This window comes from Numida meleagris, chromosome 4 (genome assembly GCF_002078875.1).
Source record: "Numida meleagris isolate 19003 breed g44 Domestic line chromosome 4, NumMel1.0, whole genome shotgun sequence".
NCBI classification, from domain to species: Eukaryota; Metazoa; Chordata; class Aves; order Galliformes; family Numididae; genus Numida; species Numida meleagris.
Window position 1 is genome coordinate 47,567,685 of NC_034412.1, and position 15,485 is coordinate 47,583,169.

The window sequence follows — 15,485 nt, forward strand, 5'->3', positions numbered from 1 at the left end:
AAAATATTTAAAATTTAAGTCTTTTATTACTTCATATTCATGAAATTGTATATTTTGCAAAGGCTGCTCTGAAAGTAATGCCTCCTGTTTTATTGTGTTGGCCCATAACATCAGAGGCAGATGTTGGTAGTATGGCAGTAGAGATTGAATCTTCCCACCAATATTCCATTACGTGTTGTTGCCGTGTGACAGATGGCAGCAAAGGGACAGTCTGACAGAATGGTGTCAGACATGGAAGTGTGTATGGATCAAAGGCATGTCACTGAATTCCTCCATGCAGAAAAAATGGCACCTGCTGGTATTCTTCGATGCTTGCTGACTTTTTCTGGAGACCAAACAGTGGATGTGAGCACAGTGAGGTGGTGGGCGGTATGTTTCAGCAATATTGGCAGTGGGTCCCCTTCACTGATGCAGATTGTTATCAGCATGGCACGCAGACTCTTGTTCATCGCTGGTGAAAATGCAGAACTAATGGTGGTGATTAGGCTAAAAAAAAATAGCGTTTCGTAGCTGAGAATTTGCTCTATCAAATAGTGTTATTGTGCTCTTTGTATCTATTGTTGTTTCTGTGGAAATAAATAGGAGGAGTTAATTTTGGAGAAACCTACATATATGTGGCCCAAGACAATTTCTGTTCACTAAATGTGGCCCAGGAAAGCCAAAAGGCTGGACACTCATGTGATTTACAATCAATACTTGTTAGTACTAGACTATTAAAATCTAGTTTAAATTTCCTTTATAATGAGGATATTCAGCAGAACTTGGGAATTTCAGATGACGTATCCCACCAAATCTAAGTCTAAAGGGATTTGTCTGATTTAGATTCTGCTGCTTTTACTGACATGTACTGAAATCCCAGTTCCTAGAGTCAGTGTTAGTGCTAACAATGCCTTAAGTGAAGTTCAGGTTTCACTCATGGGTCCTTTGCTTTCATTAACCGTAATGGGCTGTGAATCAGAGCTATTGAACAGTGGCAATGAGGAAATCAACTACTTTGTATTATACAGTATTTTGACAGTGACAAGTAGAGCCTATCTTTTAATTTTATGCTTTCCTACATCTCTGAGGCTTATTTTTATTTATAAAACCACAGTAAAACTGACTTCTGTGGATTCACAAAAATGCAAAGCAGATTCAGATAAGAGTTACTTTAAAGTGGTAGCCAAATCTACCTAACACATATCATGTTCAATGAATTAGCTAATAATATAACATAGTAGGTGGTAAATGATCTAATAATATATGTAATATAGTTCTATGTTGGAGTCCAAAACATGTGTTAAAATAACATTTACCGTTATGTTTGTAGTAATTTGTTTAAGATGCCTGGTGAGTGTGCTGCACTATTATGGAAATTACAACTGAAACAGTCTCATTATTTGTACTTGAGACGAAAGGAAGATTGAGTTTTTCCCAAAAAATGTGTTTTATGAAAGAACAGATTAAGCACAGAGGACATTGTTAGATACTGCATTTTAAAGGCTAAAGCAAAGACATTGTTACCAAGTCAGTTAACAGAGACAAGATCATGTTAGCCAAAAAATAAAATAGAAATTACATAGTATGGATTTGGGAAACTTATGTGGAATCCACAGAAATGTAAAACAAATGAGAATGAAAGCAATATACATATAAAAAAAATCTGTAGTGAAATGGTCTTGCTGGGCTTCATTCTACACCACTGACTTTAATGGGACTTTCCAAAGCTCCAAATGTTGGATTCAGCTCTGGCTAATGGCAGCACCAATGTTTTAGTAGGCGTGTCACGGATCTCAGTCTGTAACGTGGGAAGCCCTTCCCCATACGCTTGTTATTGGTTCACCTACATACTTGAACCTGTGTCGTGGACGCAGGGGGCTGTGCAAGCGTATGGGGAAGGGCCTCCCGCGTTACAGACCGAGATCCGTGACACGCCTACTACAACACACCAGTCAGCTTCATTTGACACAACTAATCAGATAGCTGTTGAAGTAGGAACATAGTGCTGAATTGTATCACCTACCTAAAACAGGGGGGGAAATGCTCACAATTTTTTTTTCCAGTATAATGTCTGTAAATATGATCAATTCCTTTGAACCAAATTTCAGTTAAGTTATTTAACTGAACTTGCCTTGACAGTGCTTGGAGACCTGTGCTCACAAAGAGATATAGAACAATATTTAAGTCCAGTCCCATTCAAAACAGCTTTAAAGCATGCACTAACCTTCAAATTTAGTGACTCCACCTGTGTAAGTGCCCTTTTCTGTTCCCTTTGTCTGACAAACTATTTCATAGAATTGTTGAATGGTTTGGGTTGGAAGGAACCTTGAAGACCATCTAGTTCCAACAGCCGTGTCTAGTTCCAATATGGGCAGAGATACCTTTGAACAGGATGCTCAAAGCTGCATTCAGCCAAGTATTTTTGGAATAAAGCTGTAAAATGTAGAATAACATCTTGAAAATGAGTCAGCAATGGAGATGGGAAACGTCTAAATCTCATTCACCTCCTTCATTTTCTTTCGGTTGCACCTGCCATATTATATTCAGTTCTGTGCCACTGGCTTTTTGACAAGGTTTTTTTTAGCCTGGAGAAAAGGAGGCTAAGAGGACATCTAATTGTTTTGTTCCACTAAAAGATCTCAGAAAGAACTGGGACTAGGATTTGCAGAAGGGTACATGAAATAAATGAGATTACAGTCAAAAGATGCAGCATAAAAAAATATCTACTTGATGTAAGAAGAGTGTTTTTCATGATGAGTGCGGTGAAGTACCGGCGAAGGCTATCCAGAAAGGCAATGGAATCTCTATTTTTGAAGATATTCAGAATTTCACAGAACAGAGCTCTTTCACAGCATGAAAATGGATTTTTAACAAAATGGATAATATTTATTGTGAAATTAGATCATTACAATATTTTCTGTGTATTTTTAACATTTGAAAGAGATGTAAAATTGTAAACTCTTACTACCTTGAAGTTAGATGTGATACTGTAGATTTTTGTGTTTCAGCTGTTTATTTTCTTGCAATACTTTGCTAATTTAGAGAAGGCCAATGGGCTTCTTGAGTCACGTGCTAAGGCAGTGTAAGGGAAGATATCATTCAAGTTCATAAAACACCAGAATTTGTGCAGAATCTGAAATGCAGATTTCCTTAATTTACATGCCACTTTAATTCTCTATTTATTTTATGTATGTATGTACTGTTGAAGAATAAGCATTGATTACTGTTGCTTTTTTTTCCCTTGAATTGGAAGTCATAAGTATGCAAAGCCCCATTCCAATAGAATATTTCTCAGAAACTGGGCTGTTTGGGAGAATTGGAATATTGGAATTACTTGTAGCTAATGAAAAGTTGCTGATATTTCATTTTAAAATATTCTTAGTGCAGCACTACCTAAAGATACCCTACTGAGAAACAAAGATAAACATAATGGTATTGAGATCCTATTTAGAATAGTGAATACTCCTACAAAAAGAACTTGCTTCTATTTCTTTCACGAATAAAGACTTCTGATTGGTAGAATAATATTTTTCTTAAAAGAACACCGTAAAACCATTTTTATTTGACTCATATTTCCTCTCAGTATAGCAAATCTTGGTGTTTCTTCATTGCCAAGAAGACAAGAGTCTTTTAAGATGTGTTGTAAATGTTGTGTATCTTCATATAACCTTCATGTAATAATTTCTTAATACACTTCTAGATGGATAACTACCAGATTTATGAAAAATATATTGAGATCATTTGATAATACATGTTATTAGTGTAAAAATATTATCATAGAATCATTAGGGTTGGGAAAGACCTCCAAGATCATCTAGTCCAACCATCCACCTACCACCAATATTTCCCCACTAAACCATGTCTCTCAGTACAACATTTAAATGTTTGAACATTTGAATGCCTCCAGGGATGGTGACTCCACCGTCTCCCTGGGCAGCCTTTTCCAGTGCCTGATCACTCTCTGGGATAAGAAATTTTTCCTAATATCCCACCATGCAACTTGAGGCCATTCCTTCTCATCCTATTCCTAGTTACCCAGGAGAAGATGCCAACTCCCACCCCACCCCAGCCTCCCTACAACACCCTGAAAGGGTGTTGTAGAGAGCGATAAGGTCTTCCCTGAGTCTCTTCCAGGCTAGACAATCTCATTTCCCTCAGCTCCAGACTCCTCACAGCTTCACTGCCCTTTTCTGGACACACTCTAGAGCCTCATTGTCTTTCTTGCAGTGAAGGGCACAAAACTGAACACAGTACTCAGGGTGCAGCCTCACCAGATCTCAGTACTGGGGGATGATCACCTTCCTGCTCCAGCTGGCAACACTCTTTCTGATACAAGCCAGAATGCCATTGGCCTTCTTGGCTACCTGGGCACACTACTGGCTCACATTCAGTCGAGTTGGGGCCCCAATACCAACCCCTGGGTAATACCACTCGGGACCAGATGCCAGCTGGATTTAATTCCATTCACCTCTGCTCTCTGGTCCTGGCTCTCCAGTCAGTTCTTTACCCAGCAAAGAGAGCACATGTCCAAGCCACAGGCTGTGAGGTTCTCTGGAGAATACTGTGGGAGACAGTGTCAAAGGCTTTGCTAAAGTCTAGGCAGACTGTGACAGTAGCCTTTCCCTTATCCACCAGATTGGTCACCCGGTCATAGAAGGAAATGAGGTTGGTCAAGTGGGACCTGCCTTTCATGAATCCATGCTGGCCAAGCCTGATCCCCTGGTTGTTCCACACATGCCATGTGTTCTCACTCAAGATGAGCTGTTCCTAGGAGGTAAACTGTCTTTTTCTCCTGGAGTCTCAGAAAAGTTCCATGTTGGTCTACTCCAATCTTCTTCCCTGGCAGCTTATCTTAAAGCATGTGTGGGCAACCTGCTCCTGCGCCTTTAACACTTCCTTCTTGAGGAGCATCCAGCTTTCTGGGACCCTTTTACCCTTCAGGACAGACTCCCAAGGGACCCTCCGTACCAGTGTCCTGAAGAATTCACAGTCCACCTTCTAGAAGTCCAAGGTAGCAGTTTTGCTGCCCGCCCTCCTGACTTCACCAAGAATTGAGAACTCTTCCATTTCATGGTCACTCTGCCCAGGACAGCTCCTGACCTCTCTCCCACCAAAGCTTCTCTGTTTGTGAGCAGATCCAGAGGGGCACCTCCCCTGGTAGGCTCTCTCACCAGCTGCGTCAGGAAGATATCCTCCACATACTCTAGAAACCTCCTAGACCACTTCTTCTGTGCTGTATTGTATTTCCAGTATACATGAGGGCAGCTGAAGTTCCCCATGAGAACAAGGGCTGGTGTTTGCACAACTTCTGCCAGCTGCTCATACATCTTGTCCATTTCTTGATCCTGGTTAGGTGATCTGTAACAGAACCCCACCAAGATGCCAGCCTTGTTAACCCTCCTCTGATCCTTAACCACAGAGATTCAACCCTATAATTCCCAGCACATCGAAACACCCTCTAACAGAGAGAGCCATGCCAACGCCCCTCCCTCCTTGCCTACCCCTTCTGAAGATCTTATAACCATCCACTGCATCACTCTAGTAGTGGGAGCGATCCCAACATGTTGATATCAGCTGGAGTAAGTACTTACCTGGCAGTGCGTAAAGAAACTCCTTCCAAACAGTAAATCCAGAGCATTCTTTCCAGTGGCTAGTATGATTATGATATGTTTAGAAGCTTTGTAGAAGGACTCAATCATTTAGATTTCTTGAAACAAAAGAAAAATAAGCACTTATTATTCAAGTCAAATAAAATGTAAACATTGTCCAAAATTTATAATGAGTAAATGAAAAAGAATACAGCTATTTTTAAGGGGTAACTGAAGAACTTTTAGAAACAAAGTTTAAGTCACTCCAGAAGACTACTTTTAAAACATCTAGATAAAGCTGACACAAATTACTGAGGTTGCAATATAATAAAGAAATTAATTCCAATAAAATATCAAATTCTTCAGCGGTCACATGCTCAGAAGGGAGGCATGAGCTAACATTCAGTGAAAAAGAAGGAATAGTGCAATTAAAGTCAGGACAGTTTCTGTTCAATGATATTTGCCTCTTTCAAGGCAACTTCTCATGTTCCTTAGATTTTGCCTTAGTTGTGTGGACAGAGTAGCTATTAAATGAGGAGGAAGTCTATACCAGTAGAATTGGAATGAAGGTTATAGAAGGTAATTTCTGACAATGAGGAAAAAGGAATTGGTCCTTGTTGTTTCAGTCTATTAAAATCACACTGGAAAAAGCAATTTGAGGTATTGGGTAGGAAATAGTTATGCATTCGCAGGGCACGAGTGGCAGAAAATAGACAAAAGGACATAAAAGGTCTTATATATTTATGATAAAATGAAATTGAAGTTGAAAAGCAGAGGTTTCTTTCAGCTACAGTAAATGTTTTAGACTTGTAGTGAATGATTTAAAATATAACCTTTAACGACAAGGAAAGATCACAGCATAAAAAATTTGCCTTCTACTTAATGACATAGGTAGATCAATGTTTGATTAGTTCACAGATGGTAATTGAATTAAAGTTTGGAAGTGCAATGTATGGAGTATTGATTTTTCCTGTTGACTAATCAAGAAGCAACAATTTAGATGCTGAGAGACAGAAAAAAAAAGCTTGCCAGAAAATATAATTGCCATTAAAACACGCATTGCAAGGTAATGAAAAAATCGATAGGAGACTGGTACCACGCAAGTCTGGGTACTTCTAATTACTCAACATTATACAGTCTGAATTCTGTTTTGGCTTTATACCACATAAAGCCTCATTGATTTCAGCATAAAATTTGGTCCAGAATCTACAGAGCACTCTTCTCCTTTTTGTTTTCTTTTCTCACCATGGGTCTTCTCCTCCTGAAATCAATAGCAAAACTCACATTAAATCTCAATAGTGCTTGATCATGCAATATTACTATTCAAGGAGATGTTTGTATGAAAAGAAGGGAGAATTTGTTTCTCCACTGACACTAATGGCAGTATTTCTGAGGCTGTTTCTTTGGTATATTAGTTGTCTGTTTTTAATCCAATTAAAAAAAGTTGGCAGTTATGTACAGCAGTTTTTGGTAAGGAAGAGGAATTCAATAAACAATCTAGCAAAGCAAATCTATGTATTTTTTACTTCAATTATGTAAGTGAAGTCAATAGAAGTCAATCAGTGGTTTATTTAAGTGGAAAGCAAAGTATGTGTTTAAAGAATTTTGCTTGATCACAGTTGCAGCATGCAGAATAGTTATCTACAGTTTCTGCAAATGTCTTTCCAAAGCTTTATTTTTTCTCCAAATATCAGAGGGTTTGGAAAGATGTGTACCGTTTTGGAGGAGCAGCTTACCATGTACCTTTGTATGTTCCCATCACTGTTTGAACAAATGCACTATTTTATACTGTTTAACTGTACACAGAGCTCTCTTGTTACTACACAGTGAGAGTCAGACAATGGCTGCAATATGTTTTTGTAGTCCCCAGCTGCCTATCAAAGTAAGTCCAATATGAGGATTTTGTATTGCTCCCTACATTGCTGTTTAGGCGAATTTGTGCAATCATCAAGCTTTGTAGCTAAGTGACATTTAGAGATGAACACTTTTAATATTTCCACATAGTGTACTTCACATCCATATTGGAACTATAAAAACTCCTTTATTATGCTTTATCATATAATCATTACCAAAGAGGGCTGCATTTAAAGAGAAGTACTTTCAAAATCCAGGGCTTCAGATGTAATTTGCTGAGGCCTCAGTGACTGAATGTAAGTATGCCTGACTGTCTGTTGTGCCAGATGTCCCATCAGGGATAAGATAGCTGTTTGCAGTCTTAGTGATTAATATGTTGTGACATTTATAGATGGATGGGTACTGAAGCTGATTTTATGTTAGAGGATATTACCTGGTAATTTATGATATGCATAAATATATAACTTTCACAGTGACTATATGCAGATGTAAACGGGATTTTATCAATTTATTAAACCTTTATGATAACACAAATATTTTAAAAAATATCTTTGTTTTTAACAGTAATTTTGCTCTAGACATTACACTGGTCCATACTCACTCTTAATAGCCTTCTGAATGGCATCTACTTTCCTTACCCACCTCTGGTTTTATCCGTAAATGGCGCCATTGCACATCAACTGCTGTATGAGGACTTGCAACTTGGAAGGCAAATACCTTTTTCCTGCCTAAGGAGAAATTAACATTTCTATCATGGCTATATAAAAGTGATAGATATGGAATCTGGCTACTGTAGGAAAATAAATTATCTTGGAGAAAAAAGCATAATTTTCATCAAATAATTATATTAATCAACAAAGAAGTTCAGTAAGCTCTGAAACATTTGGTTGAAAAAGCTGCAGATCTTACCCAACCAAGTGATTTCACATACCCGGCCTAATGGCAAGGTGATTTTATCTTCTCATAAGAGATGCAAAGAAGGTAAAAGAGATGATTGGTGGTAGCAGAAAGTAGATTTCAGAAGTGAGAGCTGCAGGCAGCTCAACAAATGTATCCCTTTCTCTTTGAAGAGAATCCTGCAGAGGGGAGAAGATTAAATACCTGCTAGACTTGGGAATTTTGGAGTGGGTTGCTTTGGGAAAGAGCAACTCAGAGAGGAGGGTTTGGTTTAACTGAGAAAACCCCTCTTTAGACTGGTCTTGGATAAATTTAGTTTTGTGAGCCTTATGGTTACTGTTATCTACTAATATTTTAAGAAAATTCAGACAGGTCTGTAACATTAAGACCTTATTAACTGATGTATAAAAGAAATAACATTCACTAGCTAAATCCTAGTATTTTCCTCTCTTGTTATTAACTTTGTTCAGGAAATGTTAAAATACTAATACCTTAAAGTAAAAATATAACAAAAGCCAGTCACATGTGAAAAGTACTTAGACTGCAGCTCACAACTATCTTATGAAAATGGCTTGCCGACCAGATTTGGTGAATATAAGCATTGAAAAAGGAGCAGCTTTCAGCAAAACCATTATCCTAAACTCACTAGTTTTTAATACAATACAGAATACATACGTAATTTTTATGAGGTATAGTATGTACGGTGTATGCACACTCACACACACATATATATATATACATAAATACATAAATAAAACCACCGGTATGGAATACTGATGGCCAGTTATGTTTAAGACCAGTTTGAGGTGAGATACAAAAAAAATGCAAAGCAACATGGCATAATATCAGGATAGTTTTCTGTTTTCTTTGCCTAAGTCACCTCTAGATATCTGCTGTAAATTCAAGTGTAGGCATGTTGATTACTCCAAATTTGCACTGAACTGCTTCACCATAAAATCTGGATCTCTATCTGAAAATAGAGGAATGTAATTTTCAATGCACTTTGTTTTTACTGACTAGAGAAGTAGGCATCTGAGTTTACTTGAATGGAATCTGCCCTGTGTTTATCCTTCTTGAAATTAAATCTCATACTCGTGAGTTTCTGAGTCTGTATTTAGATCAAATTGTTGTCATTCATCTTTAAAGATCATCACACTTAGGGGTTGATTTGGAATCCTGTCGCTGAGGTTTAAATAATATGTGACATGAATGAAGTTTCATTAGCTAAGTTAGGTTTATACTTTGATTTATATTGCGTGCTTTTAGCTTTATCTGAGCATTTCATTTGTATTTCTCAGTTTAGCCACATAATGGGCTACAAAGTTCAAGAATTTGTCTATAATCGCTCCCAAATCTCTTTTTAGGTTAATGCCATGATGTTTTGTTTTTTTTTTCCACTTAGCAGCTATACACTGTCTCTTCTTTTTTTCAATCCAAACTCATTAGTCTGCATTTATCTGCATTTGTTATCTATCCATCAGCCAGGGACATTTATTACTTACATCACTGTGTACTGCTCTGCTTTTCTGTTTGCTGTTCTCCCTGAGCACAGCACATAGTGTAGTAGAAAATAATCCACAGATTCTCTGGATCACTGTCTGTCTTTTCCTATTTCCAAGAAAAGAAACATTGAATTCAGTACAGTTTGTGAGTTTATGACAATTTGGACAGATATTGGCAAATCAAAAATCATTAATTACTTTATGTTCATGAATTGTCAACCATAAGTCATTGCTCACCAGAAGTCTGTAGAGAATGTATTGTCCTCTTCCACATTTGCTATTCTTTAATTGCTTCTTTTTTATTCCTATAATGGTTATCATCCCATTACAGAGAAGTGCTCAGCATGATGTGCATGTAAACAAACATCTAAAATCTCAACAACTCCACTTCAGGTATCTTCTTCAGTACAGTTGCTTATCTGATGAGGTATGGGATTCTCTCTTTAGTAAGTCTGTGTCCCCATGCATTTAAATATACACTGCTATTCATATGAATAGACAGAAACAGGTGAATACTCTCCAAATGGCTACACATTTACATTTACTTATTTTACGATATGCCTGCTCACACATTACCTCATCAATCATTTTGTACTTGGTTTCCTACTACATAATTCCATCAAATTGTATTTTATCGCTTGACAAGGCATAGAACTCCGATTATAAATCAGACACACCCTTTAGATATCCATTGTATACAAAGCTTTTTGTGTTTGAGTTTCTATCCTTGCTTTTCTTTTACCACTGTACTCCACTCTGATCAAAACATTATAAAATCCACAGCAATTTTTAAATATCTTTTTGTACTTCTTTCCTACTGTATTATACTACTTAAACAGTGTTTGTGGGCATTATAGTGTTGTGGGGTTTTTTTTTTGATTGTTTTTTCTTTGTCATTATTATTCTTTCTTCTTTCTTCTTTTCTCACAAGGAGGAAAGGCTTGACCTTCAGTTGACTATGCTATCAACTTAGTGGTTTTGGAAACACATATAATTTAGAGTGGTGTTTCTTATATTGCAATCATTCCATCCTTAGTGAAGCCTGACCTTTATGTGGCGTTATCTGGAAATCCACAAGACAGCTTTATGGTAAGTGAGTGTCCTGGTTTCAGCCGAGACAGCATTAATAACACACCAATGTTTTGGTTGTTGCTGAGTGATAGAAGCCCACCTAGGGCCAGGCTGAGCCACTGGGTGGAGAAGAGCCCTGCCATTATGACAAGGCAGCAGTGTGGGGGGTGGAGCCAAGACAGTTGGTCTGAATTAGGCAGGGGGTTGTTACATACTGTGTGACATTTGGAAGGCCATCAAGCTGTGGGGAGTTGGCAAGGGGGCCTATATACCGCCCAGGGATTGGCTGGGTTCTGATCAGTGCGTGGTGAAAGCTTGCATTGGTAGCAGAGTGTCAGCTGGTTTTGTTTCCGTTTTCTTTTCCTGTCTTAGAAAATAGTTTTTATCTCAACCCACAAAATCTATTTTGTTTCCAGTTCGCTTTCGCATCTCACTTATGAGGGGAGAGAGGGAACGGTTATGTGGCGTTGAGCTGCTGCCAGGTTAAACTCTAACAGCGAGTAAGTCCTGGAGACAGCAAAATCCATTTATTGTTAAACAAAGATGAACTGATAGAGGCAACGTTAAAGATAATGTATGAAAATTATCTAGTTTACATGTTCAAGTCAGGTGTTTTCTCAACCAGTCTTACAAAAGCCACCTGTAGGATTTGAGCATATTAATTTTAAAAAACAGCTGTGTAAGTGGATGAATTGGGAAGGGGAAAAGTGTGCCAGTTCTCAGCCATTTCAGGGACATTTTTCCTGCTGAATGAAAGAGGGAATAAACACAGTAGTTCTAAAACTCATGTACAGTTTAGGAAGACTCTTGACAGACAGACCAGGTCTACACAGACTGAGGATTAAGGAATAAATGAGCCATAATTGTTACCGAAAAATCAGAACAACCCAAGTAAAGAAAACAGCACTTAGTAAGTTGTTCTGCACTGCTCACTGTGTTACCCTTGTACAAAGCTTCCATTAAAAGCTGAGTGATCAGTTCACTTTCATTTCTTGACTTGTATATTTGAAACGCATTATTTCTTTAAAAAAGCAAAAAACAAAAACAAAAAAAAGGTCCTCCATCAGTCCTCGAATCTTGAGTAATTTTCTTTGTTCATGTAAAATCCCTTCTGGTTCTGTAATATGCATTTTCCTTGCATACTGTAACTGCATAAATAATTTGTTAGGGAAAAAGTTGAAGTATAATTTTAAGAGTTTATTTAAGCAAGCATTTTAATATTTATAATACATTTAATCTAGGAAGCAGTTAAATCTAAGCATCTTTGATAAAGTGATATTGATTTGTTCAACTGCCCTGAGCAAAATGGATAGTATAATTTCTCTTGTTGATTAGTAAATGCTCTGGCTCTGCTGGCTTTATTTTTTAAATGGTTGACAGAATGTTTTGGGGAAAGAGACAGTCTTTTGAGAATAGCAGCATTAATTTAAATCTGTTTAAATTTATTTTAGTTACATTTAGAACTATGATCCCTGCAAAGATTTATACTTTGACAGAATGTACTGATTCAATTTCCTAAAAATTTGATGATTCCTTTTACGTAATGAGAAAATTATTTTGGAAAAAAATAGCAACTATGAATTTTACACAGTGGCATCTATAATATTCATGTGAAAAAAATGTAAAAGCAAATGTGACATTTATGAAAAAAAAACAACAGTCATTCATTGTTCCTCAAAACTGAATGAAACCATTAAATTGCTGCTTGAGCATTCTCAGCAAGCTTCAGACTTATTTTTCAATTATATGAGCATCATTCACCATCTGTCAACCCCCATATCTGGTCATTTATCTACATGATGAGTCACTGCAGGCTGCTACTGGTATCACTGTTTATTTAATGAGAACCCTGTCTATTTCCCCCCCTCTTGACACCTTGTACCCATATCATTCATTCATTCATTGTCAAGCCTATAACAATATAGCATGAAAGGTATCTCTGGGGTCTACCTCATGACAGCCGGTGCCATGGGGTACATCCGTTCTGCATTGTCCTGTCACTGCTGCCTCCATTCTCATCACCATGCCAATACATGAAAAACTGCTTCAGCTGGCACTGGTGTAGGTGTAGTACCTCTGTCTCCCACAGAAAGTGTTGTTCCTTTTTGAATGTGCTTAAAGACAATCATTTGATCTAAGGGGAGGAAGAAAAGGAGATCATGATTCACACAGATCTCTATGGGAAACATCAGCAAGGCCTCTGGTGCAAGGAAAAAAATATATGAAACTCCCTCATTCCTCTCATAGTTCAAACTGCTCCACAGGGGAGAGGATTTCTCTTCTTGCTCATCCACTGTAGAAGATCTGGTGTCTTCGTATGCTCTGTGGCGCAGAATACATACTGGAGAGTATTAGTTAGAGACCCCGTGTAAAGCTGAGAGAGAGTAAATTGCTGTGATGTACACAGACAGGATGTCTGTATAGACGTTAGAAACTGAACTCCATGGGCAGAAGTACAAGAGTTTCATGCACTTTTCGACAAGCAACTTCTGCTATTATTCAGTATAAGTTCAAATTTTATCAACTCAGGTAATTAAAATCAGCATAAATCAGAACAAAGTCATCCAACAGGCATCCCATATATCTTTCCTTGTAATCTAGCTGTAGAACGGCATCTCTTTCCCTACTCACCCAAACTCAGGAAAACTGAAACAGGATTTCCTTTGAAATCCATTCTATTTTTATGTGCCATAAGCAAGTAGTCATTCTGGACGCAGTTACAGAAGAGCTCTTTAATATGTGTGATGGGAATCTCTTGGCAAAAAACAGTATTCCCATGTGGAATTTTTAATTGTGGAACAAATTTCCTTAGCTCCTGTAACGTCTACTAATTCATTTTCAGGGTCTACTAGGGCAGAGAAAGAAAGCAGTTTGCTGTTTCTTTAATAAAAGTAAAGAAAAAAATATTCATTGGAAATGAACTTTCATTTGGTTGTTCACATTTTGCGGTGGCATAAAATAATGTTTCCAGATGTGTTATTCATTGAATGTATAGTTTAGGAATGTATCTAAAATGTATATAAATATTAATATGACTGGTAGAATAACACAGAGTTTAAAACTTAATGAGAAAGACCTATCTGAAGTGGGAATAAGATAAAAGTTATTGCAATCTGCAGTAGTATAGATGTGTAGGTTGTTTGATTTAATCCTGCTAATGGGAGAGGTTAATATAACTCTCATTAATAATGAAGAAGGATTATAGTATGACATATATTAGATCCTCTTCTTTTTGCATTTAGGTTATACAAAATTATGACTCTCTGGCATTAGGTTAATCAAAGTCTGCAGACCCTAACAGAAGCTTTTCCAGGCCTTTTTTCTGTCCTGGCTTGTTTCCTGCCTCTGTGGCAAGAATCATCACCCTGGAGTCTGAATGATCTCATCACGTTGCCTCAGCTTATCATAGAGCATCTTCCTGTAAATGATGAAGAAGCATGCAAACAAAAATCCCTTTCTTCTCAGTTATTTTAAACTAGACACTCAAAAACATAAGTAACTAAAATATGGGGAGCAATTAGTATTCTAGGAGGGGGTACCATGAAAACAATATTTTAACTTCTATAAATAAATTAGTAAATATAAATGAGGAGACATGGCTAGGCTATGCAGAAGACATGTAAGAGCTTAATGTATGATTATGATTTTCCCTTAGACTAAAGAACCATAGCCAAGGAAGGAAGAGTTGTCTCAATATATGATGGAAGAATATGGATCACGATTACTGGCAAAGAGTCTAAATGTGGAAAGTCCCATCTGTCTTTAAGTGATTGTATCTCCAATATTTGGCTGGCATTAATGACTGACACATGTAAAGCTGCCCACCAAACTTCAGTACCAGAGCACATTCAGTCAGAAAACTTTGAGAGGAGACATTTAAAAAATCCAGTTCATCCCAAGATTGGTCATGAAAAAAAAAAAAAGAGAAAAAAAAAAAAAGTCATCCTGAGAGCCCAGATGTAACCTAGGCAACTTGAGAAATGCATGAGGAAACGTGCATAGATAATGCCTCCTCTGGATGTGCATTCTTGTAAATACATGAAATAAAAACATACTCATTTATTTCAAATAAACAGAACAACCAGTTTTGAAGCATCTGTTACATGTTATTTTACAAAACTGGAAATAAAGCAGCATTTTCAATGCTTCCATAATTTAAACAAATATAAACGTAATTGCCTTGAATGAGCTGAGATTTCCTTGGAGTACTGTATCAATTACATTCGTTTTTCTAGCTAAGATGCAAATGAAAATAGCTCTTGCTCAGTAATAAATAAAATAGACTAGTTAATCAATCTTTTTCTAATTTCTTGGGTTTTATATTTTAGTTTCCCAAAATAGTAAACCAAATCAAAACCAAAGACATACTAAAATAATATCTACTATTTACTAGATTTGTTTTTTCATTATTGTTGTGCAATTGAAAAAAAAAGGTTTTGAAAAAATAAACTTCCTTAAAATCTTTAAAATGTTAATAATAATGGCATAGCCAAATGAGCTGATCAGCTCTAAATCTTAATGTTTGGTATGGGGGCACAGAGAGCTGCAAGCCAAATTTCCCATTTCGCAGGCTATTGCTGGTACAAACCATTGG

At 37.1% G+C, this 15,485-nt stretch overlaps 1 long non-coding RNA gene across 2 annotated transcripts; it reads right to left on the minus strand.

Moving 5' to 3' along the window:
* On the minus strand, window positions 5,197-11,019 carry LOC110398818. Of its 2 annotated transcripts, XR_002438639.1 has the most exons (7): window positions 10,868-11,019; window positions 10,058-10,239; window positions 9,821-9,926; window positions 8,064-8,149; window positions 6,813-6,828; window positions 5,571-5,686; window positions 5,197-5,337 (listed from the first exon to the last, which is right to left on the minus strand). It is a non-coding gene; the product is annotated as an uncharacterized LOC110398818 (long non-coding RNA). The 2 variants fall into 2 exon arrangements; XR_002438638.1 differs by lacking the exon at window positions 10,058-10,239.